The following is an 11,499-nucleotide window of genomic DNA, read 5'->3' as shown; positions in this document are numbered from 1 at the left end:
TTTAGGCCTGAAGCATTTTCATTAAATAATCTTAAGAAAAACTTCCACAAAAATAAAAAAAAAACTTGTTTGGAATAATATTATGAGTCTTTGGCAAAGGTTTCAACAGGCATTTCAAAAATATGTTGAGTTATTATCCTTTTCTGTTTATTTAAATCAAACATTAACATTTTTTGGAGGGTTTAGCTGCCGAGATTGTGCAGTTTATATCGTTATGACAGGAATATGGTAAAAGTAATATTGTTTAGCTTGGTTTTCTGGTAAATATATTTTTATTCAATCCACCCTGTATATTGTGCATAAAGGTGAAATCCTGAGGTGAGATTTATCTCTTTTTTTTAACTTTACAAATTAACATTTTATGGGTTGGTTAAAAACAATTTATTTTCATGTTGCACACAACACTATATATTATTCAAATAAGTGCCTTGGCATGTAGCATCTAAATTATCTGAAGAACAGAGCAAAATAACACTGAAACCAGAGATGGTATATTGGCTAATTAGACTACTTATTATTGAAGTTCAATTTGACAAAATGCTTCTACTCAAATAATCCAAGTAAACACTGGATATTGAAGATACAGAATCAAACACAATTAGCAGAGTGCACACAAATAATGGTATTTAAACCTAATATAATATATGATAAAGCCTGAGACAAAATAATCAGACTGCAGATTATGTTTTTTTCTCCAGCTTGGACATTCATGCAGCTTTGAACTTGGAAGTGGCCTTAATTAGATTTACCATTAATAAGGATTTTATCCTGCATAAAAATGCAAAAGGTTCATAGAAAACACCTCGGGGTGAAATTATCAAGTTAGTGAGACTGAGATGTTCTGCATATTATTCAGATCAAATGGATCTGATCTGCAAAACCGTTGGTTCTGCATAGCAACAATATGGGAATAAATAGCTACACATGCATTATATCAACCTACAAACTATTTCCATTAAAGTATTTTGAAATTCCAGATTAGTTCATGAGTGAGCTGCCACAAAGAAACCAAGATATTTTATGTATATTTTTTTTGTTTTAACAGAAAACATTTCTATGCATCAAAGCCACTGACACACTCAACAAAACAACTGATGCTAAAGCAGCAACTGACCGGCACCAGATGAGTTTAAACTACAATGAGCTCTTTGGCACCAATAGAGACTTACAATCCTGATTAAAAGCAATCAGACATTTTTACCGTTAGTTTGGTGTGTTCTTTGACTCTACGCCTTCAGTACATTCAGCAATAGAGGAGTTAGAGAGTGAGCAAAAGGCCTCGGCTACACTGCTGCACACACAAAGTGCATTTTTATATGCAAGTGCTCAGTAGGTTACAGTGAAAGCGGATGTAGGCCTGCTCACATCAGCACCTGTCAGACTTCAGGTGAGTGTAAATAAAACAATTGTCTTGTTAACAAGTCACACATTTAAGTAATTCATTAAAATATCAGCATTTACCAAAAATGACTTAAAGGGTGACTGCTTGATAAACATTCTATTTTTCATCCTATCAAAATTTCTTATTTAAAAAAAGGCTAATTGCAAAAAAATTATATTTTCACTGGCAGATCTGAAAATATTAAATGTTCAAAATTGCAATAGGGTATTTTCAACACTATTTAAATTGAATATTTGAGACTTTGTGTTAATGTAGGCTAGGTCATATCATTGGTGATTTCTCAGATCAATAGTGGGAGCAGTTCTCTGCCTCTGGACCGATGCCCTGGGTCCCATATGTTGCTGCGGACGTCCAGGGGAAATCAGCACCGCGGGGAGGACATTTGTCCCATCCAGCTCTGACCCCGGCAGGCAGAAAGAAAGAAAGAAAGAAAGGAACAGAAGACATGTAAGCAGATTCTACATGGCAAGGAGCTACACTGCAAAAATATGCATCTATTACATTTTTTTCCACATTATTAATTTGATTTCATTGTTGCCTAAAAGGCCCATCTGACTGAGAGAGTTGGGCAGGTGCAAAATCAGGTGAATCAATGGCCCGTTGGTTTGAAATGAAGAAACCCAGCGATGGACACACACTCACACACTCATACACGCCACAGATTATATACACAGTCCAAATTGTTACCACAAAATAATAGATAAAAAAGACAAATAAATAAACACATTTGAAGCCTGGTGTGATAATTGGAAAGACTGACAAATCTGGTGATCAACAACAGGCAGAAAGATGATTTTTAATATTTTTTAACAGATTATATATGTTGTCTTCTTACATTTATTTCTGTTCTCAAATATGAAAGGTTTGCTTTTCTCTAATATTAACAGAATATCCTTCAACAGTTTGATCTTTTTGTTTGAAGAAAATACTCTTTATTAAGAAAATAAGAGTTTATAGGTGTGTAAATACAAAGAGAAAATTAAATTAGGGTTTTTTTCCTCACAAAAAATAGTATATTAATATATATATATATATATATATACTGTTGTCAAATTTAAAGAATTTTTATAATTTAGAGACAATTACGAATTCATTTATATAACAAACTACTTTTAGGTTAACCAATTTTTAACATTATTTTGGTTATGGAGGCCACAGGTATCATACACTTTGGTTTAGTCAAATTTAAGTCTTGAAAATTAAGTTTACATTTCTTTTCTCAGATGGACACATTTTAGCTTGCTTTTTTTTAAAAATGACTTTGACCGAAAACAATTTGAGTCAATAAATACAAACGAAAACAGACACTTGTATGAGTGCAGTTATTTGAATATTAACATTTTGGTGTTTTGTTTTATAGGATAGAATTAGGTCACTATATATTCTGTTAATCTTCCTTTCCCAGCATCCCTCTCTGTCTCACCATTAGTCCACTTTAGTGTCCAGCAGGCCTCGGAGGTCTCCAGGTGAGACTGAGACACACCTTTCTGGGTTTTACCTCTCAGTTAGTCCTCTTATACTAGTGAGGAGGGGCGCGCGGCTGGCACGTGGATGTGATGGCGGAGCGCGCGGTGCCAAGTCGCTAAATGTCTGAGCACCAGTATAAAGCCAGACAGAGACCAGTAGAAAAGCCCACCATCACCACCAAACCACCCCGGTGCCAGCTGCGCCACGTGGCAGCCAGGCGGCCTCTGCCAAAGTGGCCCTTGTGGGAGGGACCCAGTATTTCTTTCCTAATTCACTCAGCATCTGTTCATTATTCTGCAGAGCTAAAGGAGGCTCGCTGTCCACGCGCAATAAAAGACACCCCCCGGTCACACGCACTTTAGCACGAGACCCAAAACTAAAGGGATATTTCCAGTGTGTTAAAGAGGAGTCAGCAGACAGACACACTTTTTTTATGACTTTTAACCCTTTATACTCACCTGTGGGTCATTTGGAAAATACAGTTTTACGCACAAATCTAATTCAATAAAAAAACGCATATTATTCACACTATTGTTATTATTGTCATTATTATTATTATTATTACAGGAATAAACGACTTAAATTGAAGTGAGTTAACCCTTGTTAACCCTTGCATACCTGTCGGGCTAAAACGAATTATTTTATTAATTCCTCATTATAATTCATGTTTTCTCATATTTCTTGCAGCTTTATATAGTAGATTTGACTCTATGTACTTTGAAAAATTCAATAAAAAGATTTACACTAGTAGATGCACACCACCATCATCATAATGTAATCCTATGACAAATTGGGCTTTAACTGACGTAGCTAAAGTCCATAAAATCAATTAATCGGGATTCCTATTCATGAGTAATTGTCCGAATGAATGTTTATAAAATACCATGCAATTACTGTAATTAAATAATCAGTAATTTAACTGCTTTAGAAATGATCCGCAGCACAAAGTAGGCCCCATACAGGCCACATAGCCTAAATCTCCATCTGGAGAGTTTGACTCCCATTTATCAGATTATAGGTTATTATAGGGATTAATTATTCTGGGATTAATCTGGGGAAAAGGAAATATTTCATGGGACTAATCAGTGTCATAATCATAACATGGAGGGTATATAGAGAGGGCAGTGACAGAAACTAAAACATCTAAACAACAATATTAAAAGATGAAGAGTGTGTGTGCAACATGTTTTATGTGTCACACACACCAGTTGAAGAGAGAGCACCAAAAACACGCCTTATAGACAAGCTTTTCTGGGTGCACACACTAAATTTGGGAGTCACCTCCGCACAGCAATGGGCATCGGGGTGCCACCACTGCATCATGCTCACCCACCCACCACCACCACCACCACCACCCTGCCATCCTGAGCGCCACGCCCCAACTCTGTGAGGAGAGATGGAGCTGGCATAGGGGGTGAAATTCCACTGCATCTGTGGAAACAATGGTCGTGTGTGTGTGTGCATGTGCCCATCCCTGCTTTAACCGTCTTTGTGTGCTACAAGGGAAGAGAAAAGGTGTGAGTATCAGACCTCACTGTGTGTTTTTTTGTTTTTTTCGGACACACACACACTGAAACCAAACCACTCCGTGCAGACTTGCTGTCGAGCCCATGAGTGAGGATTTTGTCACGTTTTGATGTGTGTGTTTTTTGCCCCAAGTGTGTGTGTGTGCAGTGTACAGTCTGTGTTGTGCATGGTAGGGTATAGAGGTTGTTGTCACTCTGCACAGATGGTGGGAGTGTTTTTTATTTATTTTTTTGGAGGGGGGGCGTTCGGGGGGGTTAGTGTGAGGAAATGAGGAGGGGAGGAAAAGGGAAAGGAGAGGCGAGGATAGGAGGAGGGTTGCGTCTCTGATGCTGCCATGCCACGGTCACGCGGGCAGCAGTAATTGGCCTCCATATTGAGGGGTTTTGCGGTGCTGCGGGGTGGGCAAACTCCCAGCTGGACCTGTCAGATGGTATTCAATCCAGCTCATTGCCCTCGCTCCTCTGCTCCTTTCTCCTCTCTCCTTCTCTGGCATGTTTGCTTCTTTTTGTCTCGCTGCCCCCCCCCACCCCCCCTTTTATCCCCATCTTTGCAGTCTTCATCCCACACAAAAACTTCACATTAACTCCCTCTTCCCTTTCATCACACACACCCATCACTTATTTCTTCACTTTTACAATCCCAGTATATCACTTTTTTTCCTCACCTTACTTTCTGCACTCCAGTTTTTTCTCACTCATGGCACATGGTCACTTCTATCTAACACGTTCAACTTCTTAAAAGTACATCACACCCTCGCCTGGCTCCTCCGTCGCTGGTCACCCACATGCACACACACACACACACACACTCTCTCTTCACATAAACACATGCAATGTGGTTCTCCCGAGACACACAGAATAGTTCAATTGTGTCTCTCTCTGTGTCTTAATCTTAAAGTAAGTTTGGACTGAAGACACTGCAGTCCAAAAACTGTTTTTTTATTTTAATAACATGGTGTAGTAGAGACTTCTTGCCAGATGTGTATGCAGGTCAAGTTAGAGGTTTAGTGAAAACAGCTGGAGGGCTCGTCTAATTTTTTTGTTTAGGTATTTTTAACATGTTATAACAGGGACTGATGTGAACTGAGAACTAATGTGGATATACTGTATGTGAGCACGGATGGCTCTGTGATGCTGCCATCATGCTGTTTTTCTGATGAAACAGTGTGAAATAGTCGCCATATACTGTATTTGTTATTGTGTACAGTAGGTTTCCAGGCTCACGGCCAAGTGTGGCGTTGTCAGGACATATGGATGGTAGTGTGGACGGGTTCATTCCCAAAGGTGAGGCACAGAGGTGATGGCTGTCAGATTAGAGAGGCGAGAGGTGACTGTGGGATTAAATCTCCTCCCAGCAGAGAAAATCTGGGAAAGTGAATGAGTAACATTTTCTCTGAATCCATCAAATAGCATCGCACTTCCTTATAGCTGCTCCTGCATCTCCCACATAACAGAATGATGTCCAAGAGGCTGCTATAGTGTCAATTATATGATTATGAATAGCAGAAGAGCTTAAAAAGATTAGTCCGGAGCCACATGAAGCATTTGGTTAAACACAAAACCAAAAAAATCATTTTATTCCAAATTAAATATCCACTCCACTACATCTGTTTTTTTTCAGTTAATTTATTTATTATTATTTTTTTATTATCATTATTAGCAGATATTTTATTATTTGTATTTTATTTATTCATTCATTCAGTTGATATTTTTTCAATTATTTTGTTTTGAATTATGTAATTTTCTTTGTTAATAATTTCCATTGCATTAAAACCAATCAATCTTGATCACAAAAAAATGTTTAATTTCCCCAATTTTCACCGTGGACTTGTAAAATGATTACTGGATGTAAAATAAGAGGACTATCACCTCATGGTTGCTGTTAGCTGTCAACATGGTTAAATACAGTTATTTTCACGTGAAGAGTAAAATGTCTCAAACATACAGTAGAAGTGTCTTTATGCTCTGACTCACAGAAGAGTTTTCTCTTAGGAATAAGACGGAGGGGGAAAGTAAAGAAAAATAAAGACAGCCTGTCTCTGTCTAAATCGCGTTTCTTTCATTAATGTCTGCGTCACATCAACTCTAATATCTCTTGCTCGGTTTTGCTCTCACTTCACACTAGCTCTAATAAATGTGTTTTTCCTTATTCCATGTTTTCTGTAATGAGAAATAGGAAAGTTTCACCTTTTTACCCCGATGTAGTTAAAGTACAACATTCTCATATATGAAAGTGCAACTGCCAAAAAACCCTCAGGCCTGTACTGTAAGCACAACAAGACAGGTAACTGCCAGGTGTGAAGATTTAATTTAAAGTTTAGTGAAATAGACCAACGCTGGGTACTGTCCATATGTTTCCATAATGTCCCACTCACACAAAACAGACAGCCTCCAGATGTACACACAGCACAGCAAATACAACATATTATCAGTGAATAGAACTAATAGTGAGTGAAAGTAGAAGAATAGAAGAAGGTCAGTAAGAGCTTCCAGGTATTTTAATTGCCACTAGATTGCATAGAATGAAACTTAGTTTTTTTCATAAATATCTGAATAAAAATGAAAATCGATAGAATAAAGACGAACTAAACAAAAATGACGACTGTTTTTCTGCAGCTATGAAATGTGTGTCTCGTCCTTCCCGTATAGAGTCGGTGCCATCGTCTCTTTCTGCTTGTGTCTGCTGCTTTGAGGAATCAGCAGTGTGGGGTTGTAATGGACTAATGAACAGCTGTCACTGAATTTAAACACTCTCTCACACACACAGAGAGACTACCACAGTGTCCCTCACACGTGCAGATGCTCACAACACACACACACACACACACACACACATACATGCATCTCTTTAGTCGCTGGCCTTGACTTAGCAGCCACCCACAGGTTTCGACTTTGTGTGGGTCTGACCTCTAAGTGTGCGTCTGTGTGATTTTCTGTGCTGCATATGTAACACGTGTATAGTGTTTGATCAAAAAGTGGCACAGAATGGTAATAATTGGTGGTTTTAGATCTTTTCCAGCATTTATTTTACTGCACATATGAGAATTATATTTGGAGAGAAATTGCATCATGTAGCCTACACTTATCTGTCTTACACATGTCTTTGCAGCACATATACAGTAAAATATATTCCAGCTATATTCTCATTGGCTGGCAGTTCAGTTTTGGTATTTTAATTTTTTTAGTTGTGATAAAGTCCTGTTACAACTTAGTTTATTTAGCCAATTTCAAAGCTAACTGTTTGGTCTAATTGTTATGAGAGGACATAACAGCATCACATCATAAAATCATGCACATCACTAAATTATCCACCACAAAGAGCCGTTAAAACCATGAAAGCAATGGACTTTTGCAAAATGTTTTGGTTATCCAAAAGTACCAATCTCGGAACCAAGCGGCTATCGGTCTGACGACGGATAAGCCTCTGGGGGCAAGGGGCTATATTTCTGGGGTTCCAGTGTAGCCAGCGGATATCTGCATGGGCCAACACCTCCTTTTCCGTGCGCTGCTCATTGTATACAGTTCAATTAGCAACTTGAATCATGGAGTTGGAGTTGAGAGACGACGTGTACGACAGGATTGTTTCACAAGTAGCCAGTATTAAAGGTAATTTTAAACCAATAAAAAGCTAAATCATCATCAGACGATAGCTGGTGGGATAATTTACTGTATCTCAAGACATCAAATCTTTAGATATTGTGGTATCTATTCTAAACTTGTTAGTAATACTTGAAGGCGCATGTCTGTTACAGCCCAATAGAGTAAATTCTTTTATATTATTAAGGAAATAAAAGCACATCTTATTATTGAAATCTATTTTTATGGGGTTTTACTGTGCACACAACTTGTCACCATTTGTATATCTAATCTTCTGCTCCTTCTTCTCAGAAACAGATATACTAGAGAAGTGTTTTATGTTTTGTTTTAGCATGAAACAAATTACAATTTTCTCTGGTTTGGTTACATAATCATCCTGTGTATAGATATAGGTCATTCTGAGGCGATGGCTGTTAATAATCACTTTTATCCTGATTATGATGAGCGTGCCAAAGCTTGATAATTCGAGCTGTGCTGTGTTATGTAACTGATTTGTTTATCAGACGTCAGACCTATATGTCACGGCCTTTCCCATGGGTTAGTGCCCACTTCCTCCACTCTCTCCTCCTCTGTTTACATCTCTCCCTTATGCTTGGACTCTCTTCCTCTATTTGTCTTTGCCGATCCGTCTCCCTCGACCCCTCTCTGGATGCTGAGAAGAAGTAAACATAATGGAGTGTGTGTCCCGGTGGCAGCTTTGAGACGACGTATTGACATAGCAGCCCACTCCTGCTTTCTCAGATTAAAAGAGATTATGAGAAGAGGAATGAACTTCCCATCACTGCATGGGGGAAAGGAGAAAGGGTTGGGGGGCCATCCATTGAATTGAAGAGAGACTTGAGGGTCGCATAGAGACAGAACACATGCTCATGCATATGTGCACACATGAATGCAACAATGTGTATGTGAACATACTAGCACAGGACTGGTGCCACTTCAGTTGCAAGTGATGCGTCAACGTCTCTTGATCACACGTTGTCATATAGAGTATGTAGGATGAATTGATACGAGTGTCACATGCATATTTAAGGAGCTGAACTGATAAAGTTACTCAAAGAGTCACGTCCATTCCCCCTAAAGACATAAATCTTTAAAATTGAGTCACAAATATATATACTTCCATTTAAAAAAATTTAAAAAAGGCAGAGTAATTGCCTAAAACAGATGGGGAATGTAGGTTTTAGCAAACGTTACATAAACTGAACTAAATTGTGTATTTTTAGTGGACTATTTTCAGCTGCGGATTAATACACATTTGGTGCTCTAGTGTGTATTTATGGCAGAAGAAGAACGACAGCATCAGCTGTTTCAGCAAGTGCCCCAAAACAACAAATATTTATGTCCAAGTGACAGCGCTCCTCTAGCGGCTGTTGCAATTTTGACGGGAGCACAGGAGGAAGTCAGGTGACGTTGTTACGGAGCGACAAAGGCTGCATAGTGAGGAGGTCGGGGTAGATGGAGGTGTCAACAAGACATCGGACTTATCCGTAAGCCTTGCTTGTCTCGGACTAAGCTTGAAGAGTTTCATTAAGGCCTAAATAAATGTCTGTTAAAGGTGCCGTCTGTAATTCTAATCCAATACACTTTTTGTCAAATTCAGCGAATAGGCTATCTCCTCACGGTGTGTAAGACTGATTTTTTTTTTTTTCAGAAAAAAGCGCTGAGAGATTTTCAAGTAGAAGCGCTTGGAGCGTCCGGTCCAAAAAGTCAGAGCGCTCTGAAAAAAGACGCTGGCACTCAGAAAAAAAACCCTAGTCTATATGGACACTCAGCCTAAGTTATCAATAATAATAATTTGAATGGCAACGTTATGAATGAAGTTTCGAAGCGTACAACCCTACGAGCCACACAACATGGTAAATGGTAAATGGACTTGCATTTATATAGTGCCTTTCTGGTCTTTTCCAACTACTCAAAGCTGCCATGCAAGGTGCCAAACTGCCCATCAGGACCTAATCAAAATACTTATTCACACAACGATGGCACAGCCTTCGGGAGCAATTTGGGTTATCTTGCCCAAGGACACTTCGACATGTGTACTGGAGGCGCTGGGGATCAAACTGCTGACCTTCCAATTGGTGGGCGACCCTCTGAACCACAACACTATTCCAGGAAGGAAAAGGCCATGGATGTATAAAGACTATGTACTCGTTGCCTTCGTTGGTTGGATTGGTTAGGTTTAGGGATGAGGAGTGAGATTGGTTAGGGTTAGGGTAAGAATATCAGGGTAAGCCAATCAGAGGCAGAGTAGGGCGGCTCATGCCTTCGCCATAGTAGAAAAAAACAAAAATTGCAACCGGGAAGGTCCAGTGACGTCATTCTGCATAATAATTAGCAGAGCATTTTCAGTGTGTATTTTCAGAGTAATGGGCATTCGGACGAATGAGCTTCAGTCCAATGGGACATTTTTCGGACTATTGGAACAATGGCATGGCACTGCTGTCCTGCCGATAGGAGCCTCAGGTCAGAAAACATCTTATGGTCAACATGGGATTTGTTTACTATAAGAAAAAACAGAAAATATCACCAGACTCATCCTTTAACTTCTCCTGTGATGAAGATAGAGAAGCACAGCGGCGGTCCCGGCAGCCACATTTCAACAGTGACACGGTTTGAAAAATGAAAACCAGTCAGCGAATGGGCAGCCATCACAGTCAGACATCAGAGCGAATGAGGAAGTGCATCAGCATCCACCAGGATGAATAAATCAACACTTTCCCCTGAATTAATCTCTCTCAAGTTGAAATTTTACTACAGATGAGCTTGGACATCTCCATGGTAACAGGAATTCCACCGCCATTCCCAAGTGGATTCGCTACCGGCATGTACGGACTGACAGTGTGACACGCTGTGCACGCTGCATACACCGTACACCTGCGCAGACATACAGAAGGTACACACACATATTCCCATTTTACACCAAACCATACTGGACATTTTAGTCATTTTTTCACGCCGGAAAATAAAATGTCAGATTCTTATGTTCTACATAAATAACAGTTACAAAGGCAGATCAAGTTTTGCAGTGTTGTGCTTCTTCTTCAGGTACACACACACACACACACACACACTTTCAGACACACACAAAGAAACAGTCCACTTTGAGTCTGCTGTTTTCTTGGTCTTTCCAGTTGGCGGCGGCCAGACGCGGCAGAGTTGGCACAGCCAGAGTCGAAGTGCCAGGGGGAATGGAGCGCCACATGGCACGTTCATGGCAGGGCCAGCTGGGGGGGAGGGCGACAGAGAGGGTGTGTGTGTGTGTATATTTATATATGTGTGTGTATGTGTGTGTTGGATGCGGGGGGGGGGTGGTGGAGGGGTGCTTTTGCATCTTAAATTCCACAACATCTGTTCAATAGGCAGCACCATATATACCACCGAAGCTGGTATGTTTACAGGCAGCCACTGTAATTGGGGGTTGGTGTGCGCGTTTATGTGCACGTGTGTGAGCATGTGTGCCGTCTGTGCATGCATAGGTGTTGTAGAAGAGAGGAGACAAGAGTGGAG

At 39.8% G+C, this 11,499-nt stretch overlaps 1 long non-coding RNA gene across 1 annotated transcript in view; it reads right to left on the bottom strand.

Moving 5' to 3' along the window:
* Nucleotides 1-1,479: 1,479 nt before the first annotated feature.
* Nucleotides 1,480-11,499, bottom strand: part of LOC119479381 — a 23,163-nt gene continuing 13,143 nt past the window's right edge. The window contains exon 2 of the long non-coding RNA XR_005204667.1: nt 1,480-1,799. This is a non-coding gene — a long non-coding RNA (uncharacterized LOC119479381). The remainder of the gene's footprint in view (nt 1,800-11,499) is intronic.

This window comes from Sebastes umbrosus, chromosome 20 (genome assembly GCF_015220745.1).
Source record: "Sebastes umbrosus isolate fSebUmb1 chromosome 20, fSebUmb1.pri, whole genome shotgun sequence".
Classification (NCBI taxonomy): Eukaryota; Metazoa; Chordata; class Actinopteri; order Perciformes; family Sebastidae; genus Sebastes; species Sebastes umbrosus.
This window is presented reverse-complemented; position numbering and strand designations above follow the sequence as displayed.